Source organism: Coccinella septempunctata, chromosome 5, assembly GCF_907165205.1.
Source record: "Coccinella septempunctata chromosome 5, icCocSept1.1, whole genome shotgun sequence".
Lineage (NCBI taxonomy): Eukaryota > Metazoa > Arthropoda > Insecta > Coleoptera > Coccinellidae > Coccinella > Coccinella septempunctata.
Window position 1 is genome coordinate 35,931,193 of NC_058193.1, and position 20,534 is coordinate 35,951,726.

Here is a 20,534-nt window from a genome sequence, read left to right on the forward strand (position 1 = left end):
TCATTATGAAAGTTGTAGCTAATAAAATTCTATCAAAATTTTGTCTGAAGCAATTTTACATACTCTTAACCGTTTTTGAGTTAGAGGGCGATAAGAGTAAGGAGTTTAGCCACACATGCGAAAGGCCAAGGTCAATACAGAATCACAGTCTAATGTACATTCATCGCCATATATCTCAAAAACGTTCGAAAGTGGAGAAAATTGCTTCGGACAAACTTTGTAGAAAATGTTATGTTCTATAACTTTTATAATGAATGCGAAAACAATTTGAAGCCCAGAAGTGGAGATAATTAAAGAAAACTGATTTTTTTATCCTTTATACCCTATTTTTATTGTTTCAGCTTGCTGAAAGAGTCAGATAGTATTTTTTCCGTTATTCTTGCATCATTTGGCGGCCTCCCACACATTTTGGTCGAGCTCAAATTCCCAGATTGAGAGAATATATACTTTTCAACATGTAATTAACCACTTATATCTTAATCTGACACTCTCGAGTATGTACAATGATCGTTTGTTCTTTACTATTTTGACAGGTTGTCCCAGACAATTCCCCCATTATACAGGTCTAATTTTTGATAGAGGTACTCTACAGGGTCCAAGGTATCTCCCCTTATATTAATCTGACACGCTCGAGCAAATCTCGAATTTTCCTCTTGGGCTCACCAACTATAAAGGATGACAAGGAGATGAAGACTTGGGTTAAAAATAAATCCAGAGATTCTCTGGAATTTTATATCAAGACGCCTGACCAAATGGCCAAGAAGACAGGTCATAGAGAATTGAAAGAAGATTCTCTGTTTACATGGAGCTCTTCGGGGGTTTCTCTTTGGTGTCTTTACTCCTTACTCAGGCCTGTGTTACCACTTTCAGATAGCTCATCGACAAGAATTCTTTAATTTGTTATCTCATACTTTCAACACTTCTCTAGTGGAGTTTGCGATGATCCAAGTTCTTTAAACAATTGATTTTTCCCAGTAACGAATTGTTCAATCATCACAGATCTCCATCCCTGCATCTTGGAATAGATAGATTAGCCCACCAATAGGATAAAAAGGAATCAGAGAGGTTAGTATTCTCCGACTTCTAGAGTTTGAAATGTGGAGAAACGTCATTTTCTGAAGAACTTAATGTTTTTCAATTACATTCCAATCCTACGAGTGATTATACAATTTTTTAAGGAGGAAGATGGTCACTTGCCACTTCAGATAATCATTATTTTCATGATATGGAGCAGGATCCGTAAAACATTGAATTCTAATCATGATGCATCCGACAACTCACTGAATATATCCCCGACAAAACTTCTTGACCTTCCTGGAAGCTTTCAGCATTTTCTGGGTTTAAAAGCGACGGGATCTACATACATATTTAATCACAACAGTCGGCGCTTTTACGTCAACTAATAATGTTTACCCTTCTGCAATATAGATGTACAAGTTTCATCCTAGAGCCGCTCCTAATTCTTGAAACCCGGGCATAGTTAGTTGTTTCACGAGACCGAATCCGTTTAGAAAGTTTAGCAGTGACGTTCTGCAAATGTTTACGTAGTAAAGTGAGGCAAACGAAGGGGATATATGCAGAAAATCCAATCCGCGTAGAAAATGGTAACGTCGTTACCCAGGTTCGTCCCCAAAGAACTATTTGACTTTGAACGTATAGTCGTCTTCGGCGATGTGATGATGCATCGGAGATGAATCGAATTCTGGGAAGGCTTATATGTACGAATCCCAGGATCCGAAGAATAGGGTCATCCCGCTTTGTGCTCGAATAAGTGGGTCAGGACGAAGGTACAGCGGACTTTCTGCCATTATGAGGGATGTATGTGAAATGGCTGAGTCTGGAGGATGAGGAAATAGCTTGAAGGCTAATTCGATATACGTTTTTTCTCTGTCATGTCGATGGAAGCAATTCGCCATTCGGACAATATTCCGATACTTGTCGGTCAATGATATGAAGTTGAAGCTTAGAATTTGAAATGTACAGGGTTAGCAAAATTCGTTGTCTACTGAGGGGATTTCTAATACGAGTTCAAATAAGCTATTTATTCAGCTTTATTGAAAATGACAATTTCTCAATTTTCGTTCATAACTCAAAATCTATGACCGTTAGGCTGGATCTGTTTTAAGATTTGGAATAGTAAGGAAAAAAGAGCTCGAGAATGTGTCATCCGTTTTTTTCTAGCTGCTATAGTTCTCGAGATATAGTAGACTACGAATTTTGCCCACCTGTACATGAAGAACTGATCCTCTAATACGACACATATACCTAGTAGAAGAGCTCTCCTCATTTGAGGAACACAAAAAACATAATACCTCGATCAATTCAAAATGAAGAATGAGAAAGATTGAAGGACAATTCGTTCATTATTTTCGGTATCAATTGTCTTATCATCTACGAGTAAGATTCCGGTAAATTTCGCAGAATCCTGCGAGAACGTTGTGCAGCATGAAATCGGGTCCATTTCTTAGCGAATTCAAAGAAATATTACTCCGATTCGGAACTTTATAATGATCGTTATAACTACATCGGTTTCCCCAGATAGGAGGGAAACTGAAATGGGCTTCATTTAGCACAAATTATTCGGGGAAAATCAAGGATTTGATCGGCTTAATATCTGGATGCTAATAGGTCAGCGTGTCCTCATTATATTCTGGATAGCAAGGAATAATCTGAGATAATAGGAGTCGTTCTGGAAGTAGTTATATTGGCGTGTAACAATTCGGTTGATTTAAATATGAGCACTTTATGGCACAGCTATGTTACGATATCTTCCACACTTAATTTTAAAGTGATTCGAGGATGTATTGATATCTAGTTAGCCTAGACCAGTTCCATGCATAAAAAAATATTGCGTTACCATAGCAACGAACAATAACTTATTAGAAGTGTCAGTGTGAAGTTTTAGGTCAAAAAGTAAAGCAGAGTTACGAAATATAAATTAAAAGAAAAAAGATGTAAACCGAAATTGTGAAAATCGAAAAATTGGAGTATCGAGCCATCATCAAGTACCTGTATTTAAAAGGATTAAGAGGTAAGCAGATTTACGAAGATATGCTCAATACTCTTGGTGATCAATGTCCTTCGTATGCGACCGTGAAAAATTGGACTGCAAGCTTCAAAAGAGGTTAATTTTCCTTCGAAGATGATGACCGATCGGGTAGGCCACTTTCTGTGACAGTCCCCGAAAATATAGATACAGTTCATGACATGATTTTATCAGACCGTCGAATTGGGCTAAAACGGATATCTGAAGCACTGAATATTTGATGCGAATGCGTTCATCATAGAGTTCACGTCAATTTGGACATGAGAAAAATTGCTGCAAAATGGAACCCCAAATGTTTAAATACTGACCAAAAGCGTGCAAGGGTAGAAACATTGCATTTGATCTGTGCTCGATTTGAAAGCGATGTAGACTTCTTAAACCGAATTGTTACTATGGATGATACTTTGGTACATTTCTACGATCCAGAAACAAAGCAACAATCGATGGAATGGCGACACTCTGATTCTCCAAGATCTAAGTTTCGTGTCCAAAAATCTGATGGAAAAGTGCTTGCTTCAGTTTTTTGGCATTGCCATGAAGGAATCATGATTAATTTTTCGGATAAAGGTAGAACAGCAACCGGAGATTACTATTCGACATTACTGACCACTCTACGGGAAAAAATTAAAGAGAAAAGATGCGGAAAGCTATCCAAAGGTGTTTTGTTTTTGCAGGACAACGACCCTGCACACAAGTCTCATGTTGCCATGCAAAAAATTCGTGATTTAGGGTTTGAATTACTAGAACACCCCCCTTATTCCCAGATTTGGCTCCATCCGACTATTATCTCTTTCCTCAACTGAAAAAAAGTTTAAAAGGTCTTAAATTTTCTTCCAACGAGAAGGTTATGAAAGCTGTGGAATTCTGGTTTGCAGAGCAAGAAGAAACATTTTTTTTTGAAGGTCTAGAGACGATGCAGGTTGTCTGTAATAAATGTATTCCATTAAGAGGAGAATATTTTATATTTTGACATTAAAATTTTTTTTTATTCTATAGTAGGCTAAGAATTTTTCAATATATCCTCGTAATAGCAATAGTGGAAAAAGCACCAGATATCGATAATCAATATGAAATTCATGTATTCTTTTTTTGCAGGTATGTTCCATGTTAGATTGACTTGTATTTCCAAACATTTCGCAAATAAGTAAGTACCTGATAACTAATTACGTAATTTTCAACTAATGGATAATTTACTCATGAGATTTGCCTTATGAAGTGGAGCTCACTATGAAATAAACGCTTTATTGAAATATCGACAAAAAAATACTAAGCGGCAATATAATTTGTTGATATATTTTGTCACCGAACTATTTTTTTCAAGAGCTCTTTCTGCTCGATGTTTCAAGTGAACCTCCTCCTAGGTGGTAACATTCTGGACCAAAATCTCCCCAGTGCAGAACAATGAGCATCTTCGCCTCTAAACAATAACTAATTGAAATTTGGGGTTGATCGATAGCAGGCGTGAAAAACTGCACTCCGACATTGTTCGCAGGGTGACTTGCTTACAATTTTTTCCGACGAATTCCCCTTTGGCAGGGTGACTTCGAACAAAGGCGATCCTGAATGCAGCGTTCGATATTTCTTCGCCAATATTCATTTTTTGCGTCGGCACGGAACAGTGAAATGTGCTCGACGGTACAAAAGGGACAACTCTCTCTAAAAATAGGACACCATCAATCAACCGAGGCCCGGAGGTTTCGATTTCTGTTTGGTAACGGAATATCCATTTCACTTTCTTGATATATTGTTATATTCCTTCAATAATAGTTTATTTATGGGCGGGCCCGAGGGTTGAAATTTATGTGTTTTTTATTCATTTCGCGGATGTGGCCCTGTAGACCTCGGATAGTACATTGGATTATTTATTTCTCTTTATTTATTTATACAGAAATCTCTTATTCAACTGACCTGAATGGTTATTCGTTGGAAAGTTTGATTTGTAGTCCTGAATGTTATCAAGGGGTGGTAAACATAATCCGAAAAATAACGGAAGCTTTGAAGATTGTACGATGGTTAGTTTGAGAAAAATTCATATATGAGGGAAATATGGCAATGCTATCGTTTCTAGGAACAAGTTTGCAAAAAATTCCAACGTTTTCCAACAAGCTGAATAAGTTTTCCTGAGATAAAATGATGAATCGAGGATGTACTTTACAATTTTGCTGCAGGACCTCGTGGAAGCTTTGCAGCTCAACGTGTAAACCATCGAGCTCGATTACAGCTTCAGCGGCGAAAAAAAAAAAACTATCAAGTTTTGAATCGAAATTAATTAGGGCCTCAAATTACTAGGCGAATGAAAGAGCTTTATTTAATCTTGCAGCCACTCGGGAGCTTATAATTAAATTTCAATTATGAAATAGAGAGGGCGCAGAGTCCGAACGAAACACCCTCACAACGTGGCTAGAGTAGCCTTCAACTACTTCCTCGACTGTTGCGTTTATAGTGCCCGCGGCTCGGAGAATTAAATATAATTTCGGAGTTCATGGAGAGGCTGCTCCTCAGTCGGAAATTCAGTGCACCGTTTTGCATTTCCTTCGGTGAAGTACGCAAGTGGGTTCGCCTTGAGAAGAGAGGGTGTAGTAAGGTTTTGAGATGGGGGAAGCTTTTAAGCTTTCACATAAATTCCCTGTGTACGATTCCGTGTTTTGAATTAAAACGGGGATAAAGGCGGACTAAGAATGCTCTGCAGGAAGAACAACATGTATATTTCCTGCATGCACGGGCCACTCTATCCGTTTGTCTGTGGAAACGAGCAGAGTATTTCTTCCGAGGTCACACGCTGCGAAATGGCGAATGCGCATATAATTCCTTCCATATATTTTTTTATTTTTTTGCTAATCTTCCGTTCGTGGAAAGTTGGAGATGTTGATGTTTTGCGAAGATGCACATTTTCTGTATCCTCCGAATATTTTCTTCAAATCACAGAGTGTTGTGGTGCATCGGGAAGCAAGCATCAAGTTTAATCAGTTCTTGTTTATGTATATCAGAATTGCACAATTGAATGACTTTTTTTTCAATCGTTTTTGATTCCAGGTAAGATTGAACTGTCCTACGGAATAAAATATCGATCTTTTTATATACCAAGGCAAGTTTTATTCGATAATGATGCCAACAGAGCTCTGGGGATGTCCCAGGATGATCGTACACAAATGCAAGAAGTCCATTCATTCAGTGTTAGCCAAATTTTGATATCACTTTTACTCTCACGGTACTTTGCTGCCAGCAACTCAACATCCAGGCACTTTAGAAGAGTAGAACTCATTCGCGAACAAAAGCGTCAAAGATTATAGTGGGTAATGGTCATTTTGCTACTGTGAGAACATCATTTCTTTGGAATCTTATTATTCCAATTTGAAAAACTCTACATATACATATTTTAAAAAGTTTCTGAAGGAAAAACACTTATTTCTTAAATATCCTAAACTTTTGATGAGCAGTTCTTTTATATCATACAAAATGTATTTTGTTGCGAGTTGATAGGTACTTCTGTATGTTGGCTTTCACTAGCCACATACTAATTTTGGGTTAACGCTGATAGAATGCCATTTCTATGTCAACCTTGGCCCCTAGAAAATAAATTGGTACACGCTGTACATAAAACGACTGAAAATATGACCATTTAGAAATCGGAGACACCCAGCCAGGCTCCATTTTTCTCCGATAATTTATTGTATCGTTATAAAACGTACGACTCTCGAGACAATACAGATCATTAATCATTTTTTGCCCCTAACCACCACCGTCACAACGGTCCTGCATATACCTGCCCCGACTGCGGACCGATTTATATTCTGAATGCAAAATAGATTTTAAAATTCACCGAAGCATGAGCACCGACCATTATTCATCTATCGGTAACGCATGTAGAATTTTCATTTATGGCAATTCGAGATATTCCCGCGTTGCATTCCATTTGATTTCTGGCGCCTGGGATGCTGCGAACGATATCGATGTACGTACAAGCTTGTGGGGTGGAACCACCAAGATAACCTTCTGCTCAGAGTGAATTTTTATACTGACACAATATGTATGAACGGTGTAAGTAAATTTGAAACAAGAAAACTCAATCATAGTTGAAAGGTTTGATGATTATTTGTGTAGGTGGTTCCCAGGCTGAGGCAAGAAAACAACAAAAACTGGTCACCTGACCGGTAATCCCTATACGATTCTACATCGTCTCTGGTCATTCGAATCCCCAAGAAATACTATGTCTGGTTCTGAATATTAGTTTGCCCTACTCGGGTTTGTCAGGCGTTTTTGTCCCAGTTGCTGGCGACGCCTTGCGGGCAGGATGATCCGAGAGTTTTTTTTCAAATGCAAAGTAATCCTCTGTAATATCGACGCAGTTATCGCACCATTCGTCATCCCTTTTGTTGTGAAATCTATTTTAAGTAAACAAGAATGATATTGAGCAACTTTGAGTGGGGTGCCTTCTGTTATCATTATCAGAGAGGCGATAGCCACGAGGCTTGTAGGAAAGAAAGGGCTGTTCCCTGTTTCCTTTCCCTTTGAAACCTGCTTTTTGCTACCAGACCAGTGGAGAATCGCCTATCCACTTATCCACCTTATCTTGTATGCAGCTGAAATGTTGAATATTACATGGCCCATCTCGACTATTTAATAGTTCGTAAAATGCACTTCGTGAGCTATAGACTTACTAGCTACGTATCCATCTAAGAACCCATTCGAGTTTAGCCTAGACAACTTCAAAATTTTACGGTCTCACTTTTACATGAATATCAATCGACTGCAGGGAAATTAACGCATTTTCCTCGTCATAAACGGCACGCTAGTTCTTTTCTGGAGAACGTCGAGCTCGGTATAAACGTTATCCACTATAGTTTTATTACGTACGGGACAGTGAAACGACTGTTTTACGTATTTCGATATTACGAGCTTCGCTATTATCGACCATAATGTACACCTTGACAATATTAAACTTACGCCCTGGAGATGTGAGTTATGACCGATGAAACACCTCAGTGCTTTATGACACGGAATGACCAGGATATTGGTCCTTTTACATTTCAATTTTACTGGATTCATTCGATATTTTCCGCTACATTCTTCACGAGGATAATCTATAATTATCGGGACATTTTCCTGTTTCTCGAGACGATTCATTTGTTTCTTCTTTGACTACTTCAGCAATGAGCTTCGAAATTTAAAAGTTTTAGAATTTTTTTCAGTTAAGGAAAGATATGATATGAGCCAAATCTGGTGAATAAGGGGGGTGTTCCAGTAATTCAAACCCTAAATCACGAATTTTTTGCATGGCAACATGAGATTTGTGTGCAGGGGCGTTGTCCTGCAAAAACAGAACAACTTTAGACAGCTTTCCGCGTCTTTTCTCTTCCATTTTTTCCCGTAGAGTGGTCAGTATTGTCGAATAGTAATGTCCGGTTGTTTTTTTACCCTTATCCAAACAATCAATCATGATTACTCCATGGCAATTCCAAAAAACTGAAGCAAGAACTTTTCCAGCAGATTTTTGGACACGAAACTTCTTAGGTCATAGAGAACCAGAGTGTCGCCATTCCATCGATTGTTGCTTTGTTTCTGGATCATAGAAATGTACCCAACTCTCATCCATAGTAAATAGGTTTGAGAAGTCAACATCGTTTTCAAATCGAGCACAGATCGAACGCGATGCTTCTGCAATAATGTCATGAACTGCATCGATTTTTTCGGGGACTGACACAGAAACTGGCCTTTCTGATCGGTCATCAGCTTCAATGGAAAATTTACCTCTTTCGAAGCTTGCAGTCGAATTTTTCAAGGTCGCATACGAAGAACATTGATCAACAAGGGTATTGAGCATATCTTCGTAAATCTGCTTACCTCTCAACCCTTTCAAATACATGTGCTTGATGACGGCTCGATATTCCAATTTTTCGATTTTCACAATTTCGCTGGACGTCTTCTTTCTTTTAATTTATTGCGTAACTATGGTTTACTCTTTTGACCTCAAACTTCACACTGACATATCTAATGAGTTATTGTTCGTTGCTATGGTAATGCAATATATGTTTATGCATGGAATTGGTTTAGGCTAACTAGATATCAGTACATCCACGTATTCTAGGTTTTGTCCAAAAACTTGTTAATATCAGTTTTTTTACTGTCGGATTCCAGTGAAATACTCATTGTTTTTCTCAATAATTTTTTGCGTTTTCTTGAACGAAAAGAGTTTGCTCTTCACTGAACTAACTGAATCCGAGTGAAAATTTCCTGTTCTATATTTTATCAAAAGAGGAGGATACCATGTTGAGTGAGAAATTTTCAAACGAATCTCTCCCCGCCGTCTACAATCTCGTCGCGAAGAAAATCTAGTCGATACCTGCAGGGAAATATCCTTTGCTCAATTATAGCCGACGAAAGAACAAATCCCCAATCAGCCACTAGCAAAAACTCCGGACAATTTTCCGCCTCAACAGGCAGGAACTTGTTCCAACATTTCATTCAAATTGAATCTTCTTCTGAAGACAATCACCGAAATTAATTACATCAAATCTCGCAGTATCAAACTGGAAATTGGCAGGGAATCTGGAAAACAGGAAAGTGCGGAAAAGTGAATAATTCATCATTCGCGATTTTTCCCCGGGACCCGGGATGGTCTTTTACTTTTACTCCTTTCTTTCACGGCCAATTATCGCATTCCCGCTCACGGTAGACTGACTACAAAGAGCAAGAACTGAAATTAAAAAGTTGCTCCGACGAAATTCGGGGAAAAAAATTAATTAGACGTCATTGAATCAGATACGACGGACGAGGAGGGGACATTTTGATAATTACATCACGTGAAAGCAGAAACGTCAATGGGTGTTTTTTTTTTTTTGAACGGAGTTATTTGATCCTGCTTATTTATATGTCTGCTCGACAGCCAGGTTTTTACTGGGCAAATACTGAAGGAAAATTCCTGAAATTTGGTACTAAAATAGAGCGCTATTCTCTACAACTCTACAACCGACCATTTCTTAACCAACTCTGGAATAAAAGAACAAGAAGACGGGTTAGCGCCTTTACTGTTCAATATTTTCGTCATAGCTGAAGATCTGAAGACCAAGACAGCTGTTTACAAAGCAGTGGTCCTCCCAACGCTTCTTTACGGAAGCGAAAGCTGGACGCCCTACAGGCGACATATTAAACAGCTTGAACAAACGCAACAACGTCATCTAAGACAGATAATGCACATCAGATGGTTCCACAAAGTTTCGAATGCGAAGTCTTGCAGTTGGATGCATGACACAAGACTCCCAAAAATAGCTCTGTACGACGAATTCACAGAGAGAGCTCGGAAACCAGGAGGCCAGTATAAGCGGTTCAAGGATTAACTGCATCAATCCCTAAAATCAGTTAATGCCAATCATAACTGGGAACAACTAGCGTTAGACAGGTCACAGTGGAGGTCTTTGGTTCACAGCTATAATGGAGACTCGAGAAGAATACAGCGGCGGCCAGATCTGGTTGGTGACTATCCATGCCCGGAGTGTGGAAGGATCTGTAGGTCACGGTTGGGTCTCTTCAGTCACAGGAGGGCACACACTCGCAAGTAGCCCTAAGAAATTATAAGTTTGATGGCACCGATAGTCTTTTTGTAGATTTATTCTCAGTAACGAGATTCAACAATGAATGAATGAGTATTCTCTAGTCTAATACAATTATTTTCAGGGATGAAAGTTGAAAAGTAATACGCAAGTCACAGTTAATCGCAATGTTGAAAAAATTTTGAGAAAACCTTCCTTACAGAAATATTACGAGAAGTGTGGCCTCTATTTTCACAATTTTTTCCTTAGATTCCCAATAACTCATAAACCATTGAGTTTTTGACCAAGGTATGGCATACTATTGAAATTGCCATAAAATTAGCTATCCAACGATGCAAAGATATACTTCGTGTGCCATTTGAAATAAGGAAGTGGTCGTCTGAAAATATTTTTGGGAGAAATTGTGATTTCCATAAACGTCTAATAGGCCATCGCCGTGAATCACCCTGTATACAAATTGCTTGACTCGTAAAAAATGTTTAACAGTAGATTCTTGAGGTCAAAAGAAACACATTTTTCCTTTATCGTTTTTTCCGAATCCGCTCGGCTTTTGAATAACCATAAAAAAAGTTATTTGTAGTTCTATTTCATTTATGGTTTCATCGAATGAAAAGAATCTTGAAATAAAGTTGAATCTTTTTCGAATACAAGATATCACCCACGTCTTCCAGTTTTCTCATTATGACCATAACGTACCATAAAAATACCAGAAAATCAAAGAACCCAACTTATGAATCTAAGTTGGACGCTATTTAGGTGATATTTGAACGTTTTGTAAAATAAAAGTAATCTTCATATTTTCTCGTATAATGCGCCGTTTTCGAGTAATTCGACGTTCAAAAATTAAAAAGTATCTGTGAAATTTTGACAAATTGGTTTCTTTGGCTGAATGCAACTCTGTTTAAACGATCCACAGTTGTGTAGTGTCACAGATTTAGCTTGTTGTTCTCAAGGGAATTTGGTTTCTCCAGAGGTGGCATAGCTCATTATGAAAACTTAAAATGGCTGTATCTTTTTATCACCGCCGAATCGGAAAAAATGTTGAAGGAAAAAAGTGTTTCTTTTGACCTCAAGAATCTACTGCTAAAATCTTTGTACGAGTCAAATACTCAGCCTGTATACTTGGCCATTTCTCCAATCGTCGCGAATAAACCGGCAGAAGAATTCCGTAATCGGACCCAATTTTTTTTCCATATTCATATTCTCCCGTTTCCCGCGATGCATAATTCATTCGGATGAGAACGATCCTCATGAAACTTCCGAATGACGCGATATATCTTCTCTACCGAACACTGAGGCTGTGTCACACGTTCCGTCAAAATATTTTATTACGCATTTTGATAGGGACCCTAGGGCGTCGACACAAAGTCACGCACCAAAGTGAGAAAGTTTCATAACAGCGTGGTCGCGCGGATATATATCTCGAAGTTGGAGATTGTGACGCGGGGGAATTAGCAGTTGATGGCGGCCGTAATGAGTTTCCTTGAAGTCCTCCTTGACCTTCCCCGGAGTATAGGGGTGAAAAATACGGTTCTCGCCAAGAATATCGCCGTCCGAGTTCCGGCGGCAATCTGCATCTCCTACGGGGAATTCGGCGTGGCAAACCCTCATGGAAATCCCGGATAGTGGAGTGAAATGGAGAGTGTGTGTGTCAATCGATTTCTCGTTCGGGATGACGAGGGAGGTTATTTTGAACTTTCATTCCAATATGTCATGGGTGTTACAAATGATCTACCCGAATCTGAACTGAAATCTTTCTTATTTCGTTTTGAATTTTTCGTCGAATTTTATCACACGTTCTTTGAACTAGGTAAGCTGCTAAACTCCGTTGATGAAAGAGATGATAGTCGGATGAAGCCAAATCTGGTGATAAGGGGGGTGTTCTAGTAATTCAAACCCTAAATCACGAATTTTTCGGATGGCAACATGAGATTGGTGCACAGGGACGTTGTCCTGCAGAAACAAAACACCTTTGGATAGCTTTCCGCGTTTTTTTTCTTTGATTTTTTTTCCGTAGAGTGATCAGTAACGTCGAATAGTAATCTCTGGTTATTGTTCTACCCTTATCCAAAAAATCAATCACGATTACTCCATGGGAAACCCAAAAAACTGAAGCAAGAACTTTTCCAGCAGATTTTTGGACACGAAACATCTTAGGTCTTGGAGAATCAGAGTGTCGCCATTCCATCGATTGTTGCTTTGTTTCTGGATCGTAGAAATGTACCCAAGTCTCATCCATAGTAACAATTCGGTTTAAGAAGTCTACATCGTTTTCAAATCGAGCACAGATCGAACGCGATGCTTCTACCCTTGCACGCTTTTGGTCAACATTCAAACATTTGGGGATCCATTTTGCAGCAATTTTTCTCATGTCCAAATTGACGTGAACTATATGACGAACCTGTTCGTATGTAATATTCGGTGATTCAGATATCCGTTTCAGCCCAATTCCACGGTCTGATAAAATCATGTCATAAACTGCATCGATATTTTCGGGGACTGACACAGAAACCGGCCTTCCCGATCGGTCATCATCTTCAATGGAAAATTTACCTCTTTTGAAGCTTGCAGTCCAATTTTTCACGGTCGCATACGAAGGACATTGATCACCAAGGGTATTAAGCATATCTTCGTAAATCTGCTTACCTCTTAACCCTTTTAAATACAGGTACTTGATGATGGCTTGATACTCCAATTTTTCGATTTTCACAATTTCGGTGGACATCTTCTTTCTTTCTATTTATTGCTTAACTCTGGTTTACTTTTTTGACCTCAAGCTCCACACTGACACTTCTAATGAGTTATTGTTCGTTGCTGTGGTAACGAAATATTTTTTTCTATGCATGGAACTGATCTAGGCTAACTAGATATCAATACATCCTCGTATTATTATATCTACGTAAATCGTACCGTTAATTTTTGAACTATTCAATCTATGACTCTATCTACTGGAAGTGATCGCTTTTAGCTCTCGTTTACAAGTTACACGGTAAAAATGGCGTAGATAGCTCGGGAATTATGTTCCAACCCTTTACGGTATATCCTCGGGGATACAATATCCCAAAGTAGGAAAGCAGGAGTTTGAAGTGTCTTCCCATTTGGAGAAACTGAGCTGCTGTTTCTATTTGTGGTGGGATTCAGAATGACATTGTTATTGGGGGAAGTTAGGGATTGTTAGAAACTGAAATGAATACTGTTTTGAAGGGGGAATTAATTCACCCTTATTTTCTACGGAATGGTTCCTAAAGTTGTTTTTCTTCCTGATAATATGAACATGTTTATTCCTAGAATTCTTATTTTAGCTTCTACTCCTCAACAGTAATGTGTTCTGATTTTTCTTTCACTCTCCTTTGAAATTTATGTCCTTTTGGTTAATACTTCAGATCTTTTAAACAGAATTGTTGAATGTTCTGGAAATAATCTGCCGTCCTAGATCTCCGAAACTCATCTGTTTGTTATAGTATACTGTATTCTGGCAAATTTCTCAAGCCGTGGTGGTAATTTTACCCAAAAGAACAATGGCCAAGGAAGCTTCTGTGAAATAGCAAAAGATCTCAAGCCACATAACTAAGTGAAAGTTCTGCTAAAAGATCATTTTGTTTTTGACATGTAGTCTGGAAAATCATCCAAATCAACTTCGTTCGCCATTCATATAGCAATATCTAGCTCTTCGTGTTTCATAACTGTCAACAGTTTTCTATGGATTTGACAAACTATACACTCATGTGGCATAATGACAGCCAAAATGGCTGTCTTGTAACACCTTCCATTGCTTTTTGCGATAAGGTACTCACGCATATCCAAAAGAAAGCTCCAAAAATCCTTCTCTGTATTTGAACATAGCTACAGCTGCTTCCTTGCCCCACCCTGTATGGCGCCATAAATACTCTATCCCGGCTAGCACGTGAGGCGACCGGAGTAGTCGGAACAAGTTAAGCAAAACGTACACTTCTTGCGTTTACGTGCCCTAATTGGTATGCACTATAACTATTATTGAATAGAAAGTTTCCAGGCGTAGCGCGAAGTTGGGGCCAGGAAATTCGGCAAACTTCGCGAAATGTTTAAATTCCGAATTAGGCAAAGCGTCTCGGACTGGAGCCGTAGTCATCATCGCCCCATTCAGGATCAGACCACCCTAATCAAATTTGGCGAATATCGACGAATACAGGAGACCTTCTTGCCCGGCAGGCCCGACTACGTCAATTTAACATTCGTCAAATCGTTTAACCTTCAACTTCTGCGTCTGAGGTCCTCAACCCATCGAGACGAAGGGAAGAAGATCTAAAAAAGTTGTGATGACTCTCTTTCACTGTGCTCATACCCATTTTACAGGAATCTAGAAGGGGCACGCGCTACTTAGGTAACATATCCGCCTACCTGACGGTAGGTGGCGCAACCATTTGGGTATATCTCAGTGGGGATTTTCGGTTTTCAATGATATGAGCACTCTGTGTCGCTGATCGCCAGTAAGAACCACCGCCGTCTATAGAGACACTTCAGTACTAGGCTGTGTGAGAACCGATTATGACTTATGTGTAAGAATTAAAAAAGTGTTTCCGCCCGGGATCGAACCGGGGACCTTCCGCGTGTTAGGCGGATGTGATAACCACTACACCACGGAAACAGCTATACTAGTGTGGTTCGATGAATCAGTATTCAGCAAGCTTTCGAGGGATCTTATAGCAGTTATAGCAAAAAGATGACTCGACAAGGTAAAAAAAAATGCGGAATGTGTTCAAATTCTAGTTTAGATATAAATTGATCAATAAATCCTATCGTTTGTCAATAGGACGAATAGCTAAGGCACATATTACAGTCTACTTTACTTTTCTGCAAAACTCTTTCGTCTCCCTGAGGGAAGAGAGAAAACAGGATAGAGCACCACATGTCAAATCAGCAGCTGCGACCCGAGCCTTCGTAAAAACAAGCCGAGATCAGATGCACCCCTGACTTATGAATATATATCGACCGGAAGCTAAAGACGTCCTTTCCATGATTGGAATCGTTCTGTCGCCAGCAGAGAATCCCTTAATTGGAGCCCTGGAGACCCTTTACGTCCCCATAGTCGTTCCGAATGTCCGCCGAATGTTTTGTTTATGGCCTACAAGTATCGACTAACAACGACAGACCTGCCATCTTGATACTGTTAAGCCAAAATCGAAGGGCGATATTGCGACTGATGATCGTATAAGTGATAGGACTCGAAAATCTGTTGTTTTCAACGTGGAAATGACGAGGGTGCTAGCAATTCCGAAACGAACGGGGCTAGATATCGGTTTTTTCGATGGGATATTAGGGTGGGATTTGGGGGAGATGAGAGCGATCTTGGAGGGGTGATGTTGCATCGCGGCTTCTTGGAGCATGACAAGTCTCCACCCAATCAAGGACAATTCTGTTAGTTGACGAGATAGGACAATGTTCATAAGGGTTGTATTGGGAGCTTCTTCTGATGAAATAAATCAACGAACTTGACTGTTAATTATATAATAAATCAACGCACATTCTGAAAATCTCAATTTTAATGAAAGTTAACTCTGCATTGACTTTATAACTTATTTTTTATGTTCTCTCGGGAAGGTTTTGAACGAAACAAGACACATTAAATGGAAGAAAAATTCAGGATTTCACCGAATCTTATGTGAAAGAAGAGAAATGAACAATTTTCAAAATACTGAAATGCTGATAAGTGATTTAGTACTTCGTATTTCCACCCCTTGCGTTAATTACAGCTCGGCAACGACGGTTCATAATCAAAATGAGTGATTTTAAAATGTTCTGATCTAATCCTTCCCAGATTTCTACGAGTTGGATTCCTAAGTCATTAAGAATAGCTGGATGATTTTCTGAACTTTTCAGCCTTCTATTGAGGTTGTCCCAAACCTGCTCAATCGGATTGAGATCTGGACTTCTTGCTGGCCATTCCATTCGAGAGACTTCAACCTCTTCAAGGTACTCCTGAACGATGCGCGCACGATGTGGTCTGGCATTACCGTCCATAAAAATGAAATTTTCACCAATGTATGGGGCAAATGGCACTACATGCTCTTCAAGAATGTTCCTTATATACTTATCAGCATTCATGGCTCCATTATCAACGACCACTAGTTCTGTGCGAGCAGTCAAAGATATTCCACCCCATACCATAATCGATCCTCCCCCGAAACCAGTAGTATTCAGGAAATTGCACTGAGCATATCTTTCATGTGGACGTCTGTATACAAGGGAACGTCGATCACAATGGTAGAGGCAGAATCTAGACTCATCTGTGAAGAGAACTCTTTCCCAATCGGCCTCTTACCAATGGATATGCTCTCTCGCAAAATCCAAACGCGCCCTTCGATGGGATGGGGTAAGAGCTGGGCCTCTTGCCGCGACACGAGGCCTTAAATCATATTCTCTGAGGCGATTTCTTATTGTCTGAGTGCTAATTTGCACCTCATGAGTTTGCTCAAGCTGAATTTGAAGGAGGCGAGCGTTTGCAAACCGTTGTCTCAACGAAGAAACTCTCAAGTAACGTTCTTGAATGGCAGTTGGTCGACCCTGTCCTTGTCTTCGGACATTCATACCTGTCTCCCTGAATCGCTGCAACATTCTGGACACACCTGTATGGGAACCTCCAAACCTTTCTGCAATTCTTGTGTATGTCCACCCTTCTTCTCGCAAAACTACCGCCTGGGCACATTCCTCTTGGGTCAAATTGCGTGTTTCGCGTTGTATAGCGATCGAGTGTAAAAAATCAAACGAAAGAAAAACTATTGATCACTAGAATGGATCGAGAACAACTGATTTTAAAATGGAGCCAATACATTCAAAATCTGATAATATCATCTTTTTTTATTCCTGCTGGGAGAAAACATCTGTATTGAAGAAAACCGTTGAAAGTGGATTGTAGAATAAATTTGAGATTTCCATAATGTGCGTTGATTTTTTTGCGCAGTTTACATCATTAACCTAAGAAAATGGCGAGGTTTTTCGAACTATTGGACTATGAACGACTGAAAAAGTTTTTCGAATACCTAGAAGCAGAAGTGAATTTTCGAATGCTGTTCTCCAAGAGGTGCCAGGAGAATTCAATGGATGTACAGATCTTCTTCGAGACATCTCCTCACGCGCTGGGGAGAATTTGCTAACAACCCCCCTAAGTCAACACGGTTCGTAGACGTAATGACTTTATTCCTCCGTAGCCGAATCTTCTGATTTGTTTAACGAGACCCTCTTATTATAAAGTTCGCGAGTTTACGGATTTTTCGCTCGAATGAAAATGAACTCCATGTTTCCACGGCTGGAACTTCGAAAAACAAACAAGGCCACTTTACAGACGAGGAGGAATTCGAACTTTTTCGCAAACAGGATCCTTCAAACTTTCAAAGTTCATAATCATTTCTGTTTCCTTCTGGTTCTGGATTTTTTCGAATGATTTTCGATTGGAAGGATGATCAAAGGTATCGGATGGGCCTGTAACTTTCTTTACTCTCTCCGAGCGGGGGTGGAACGTATATATCAAATATTGACTTTTCATCTCTGCTAGAGAATCTAAGGAGCTATCCAACAGTGCCCAAAAAAATCACTGGGGAATGAAGGCATCAGCGTAATGTCATCCGCAAAGATGGAAATTCTTCCATAAAAATATCTAGATAATTCTGACTAAAAAAACTTTTTCGTGCGAGATCTCTGGTCTCGAGTTCTGCTGGTGACTGAAGGTTGGAAAAATAAAAAACAGGGGGCCATCAAACACAAGGGAAGGGCACCGCATCCATTCCTCGAGTTCACATGAAAATTAGAATTCTCGAAAGCTATCCATCAATCAATTGACACGTCGGATACAATGGACGAAAACGTGAAAGCTTTGTTTTTCTCTTATTTCACGACCCGAGTCAACATGTGTCCGAGGCAAAATGCTCCCTGTAGATTCAATATATCAGCATCTCGTCACTCTGTTTCATCTCGTTGACACCTATCGTCTCCCGCTGGATATTCAGTCGATGCATCAGGTAAAAAATTTGCGAGCTCGAGGGAAATGCCGAAGAGATAGGTGTCGAAATTTCGAACATTCTGAGACGAGGCAGTGATGGAGAAGGAGCGAGAGGTTTTTATATATTTTTTTAAGTGTCGATCTGTTGTGGAAGAATATTTAGAATATCCAACAAAGCCTTGTTCCTGGATCAGAAAACACCTAGTACATAGTTTTAAGTTTGAAAAGGGGGTTACATTTCACTCTTCCCTTTAGGTATTTTGTGCCTTCCAGTATCTGGAAGGGATTCAAGCTCAGTCCTTGTTTCTCCTTATATTTCCACATCCAAGGAATTCCTTGCCTTCCAGCGTCAGCTCTTCTCGTGGTTCTTGAACCATATTTGCACCATTTTATGATATTTGCTTTGAGATTTCGGGTTGTGTATTCCCTTTCGCATATATTCTCCTTTTTTACATAGCACCCTGTTCAAAATCTTGTCAATGCTAACTTTTTATCGCCAGGTATCAATCGTTTAGGGAGGACCAGGCTCTCGACTACAGTAGAAAATTTCAATGATTTTCACTCGATTTGAAAATAAAAGATTCGACAGGGGTTGTTAGGTACCTGAAAATATTCATGGTCGAGCACAAAGCCTTTCTGGGAATGATAATATGTGCTTCAATCTGTCTGGGATAACGTAACTGACTGAACCCTCATATCACCCAAGTGATCAATTATACAATATTCTATCGAATCATATGTATATGTGGTCCGGATTGGTTATCAATAATGAATAGTTGTAGTGGTCTGCATCTGACAGACACGCAGCTCATCGTTTGATCAACCAGGGCCGCGTGGAAGCAGGGTAGTTACGAAGGAGATTCAATGAATGATTGAAATCCTCATAATCCCAAATGTGTCTCTTCTTGAAACGACAGTTATTGTCAGTGTTGGAGAGTTTTACAAATTTAATTGCGTCATTAGTTATAAAGAGTGGCTTCTTTGAGTTGGGATATTCAGTATCACTAATTTTGTTTCGTGAAAAGATAGACTGTTATGTGAGCTAGATCTCCTTTCAGGCATATTTGAAAGACAGAATAAAGAAAGCAACTTTTGAACATCGAGCTATTTATATGGTGAATTGGAGATTTGCAAGTGAGTCCAAACAATTACACCACTGGCACTTCTCTTGTGCCATATTTTTTTGCAAACGTGAAAAAACTAATAAAATGGTTGTCCATAAAGACAAATCGAAGAATTTCAATAGTCTTTTTTTCTGTTCTGCCAACATCTGATCCAGAACTGTATGAGATAGTAGACGATATATTCAGCATGAATAATTCTGGCCCTTGGCAACGACTTTTTTCACCATGGCAGACAACCAGGTTTTTTCTCACAGTTTTCATTAAATTTCAACAGGACCTCCATTCTTTTGCCTCTCTAAGCTCCCGAACGTTAGCCTGTTTGTTATATCTGCAATTTCAGCGTATACCTGAACCAGCTGTATCTTCTGTAAACACATCTTGAACGGCTGCTCGTAGTTTGAGGCGATGATAATTAAGGAAGCCCTGCACAGTGAAGTTATTCGAGTATCTTCATGGGTAAACAATATCGCGAAAGGAAACTATCCAGGAAACCTTGCTCCTTCGGGATATAAGGAGAACTGTTTGGTTTTCTATCGGGAAAACAGATCAAAATGAATGGGAAGAAGTATAATGAGGAAAATACACCAGAATTTCTGATCGTTATCGAGAAAACTAAGGGTGATTTTCTTATTAAATTTTTACTGAAAGATTAATTTTGTTTGCGAGTAATTGTCTTGTTACATAATGTCAATATCGATGAAATTTTGTATTGTTGGTGTAAATATAGACAATTCAGCACTTTTTTCAGACTGGAGAATTCAAATAACGAATGATCCTGAGCCTCGATAATTTCCCAGATCAGATGTAAAGCTCCCAATCGAGATATTTGCTTAATTTCCAAAGGA

General features: G+C 39.3%; 1 protein-coding gene and 1 non-coding gene across 10 annotated transcripts in view; one reads left to right on the forward strand and one right to left on the reverse strand.

The window, feature by feature from the left end:
• LOC123313101 (disintegrin and metalloproteinase domain-containing protein 11) overlaps window positions 1-20,534 on the forward strand; it is a 357,012-nt gene that overhangs the window by 50,910 nt on the left and 285,568 nt on the right. The gene's annotated exons all lie outside the window — the stretch shown is intronic.
• Window positions 15,145-15,217, reverse strand: Trnav-aac. Its single transcript has one exon. It is a non-coding gene; the product is annotated as a tRNA-Val (tRNA).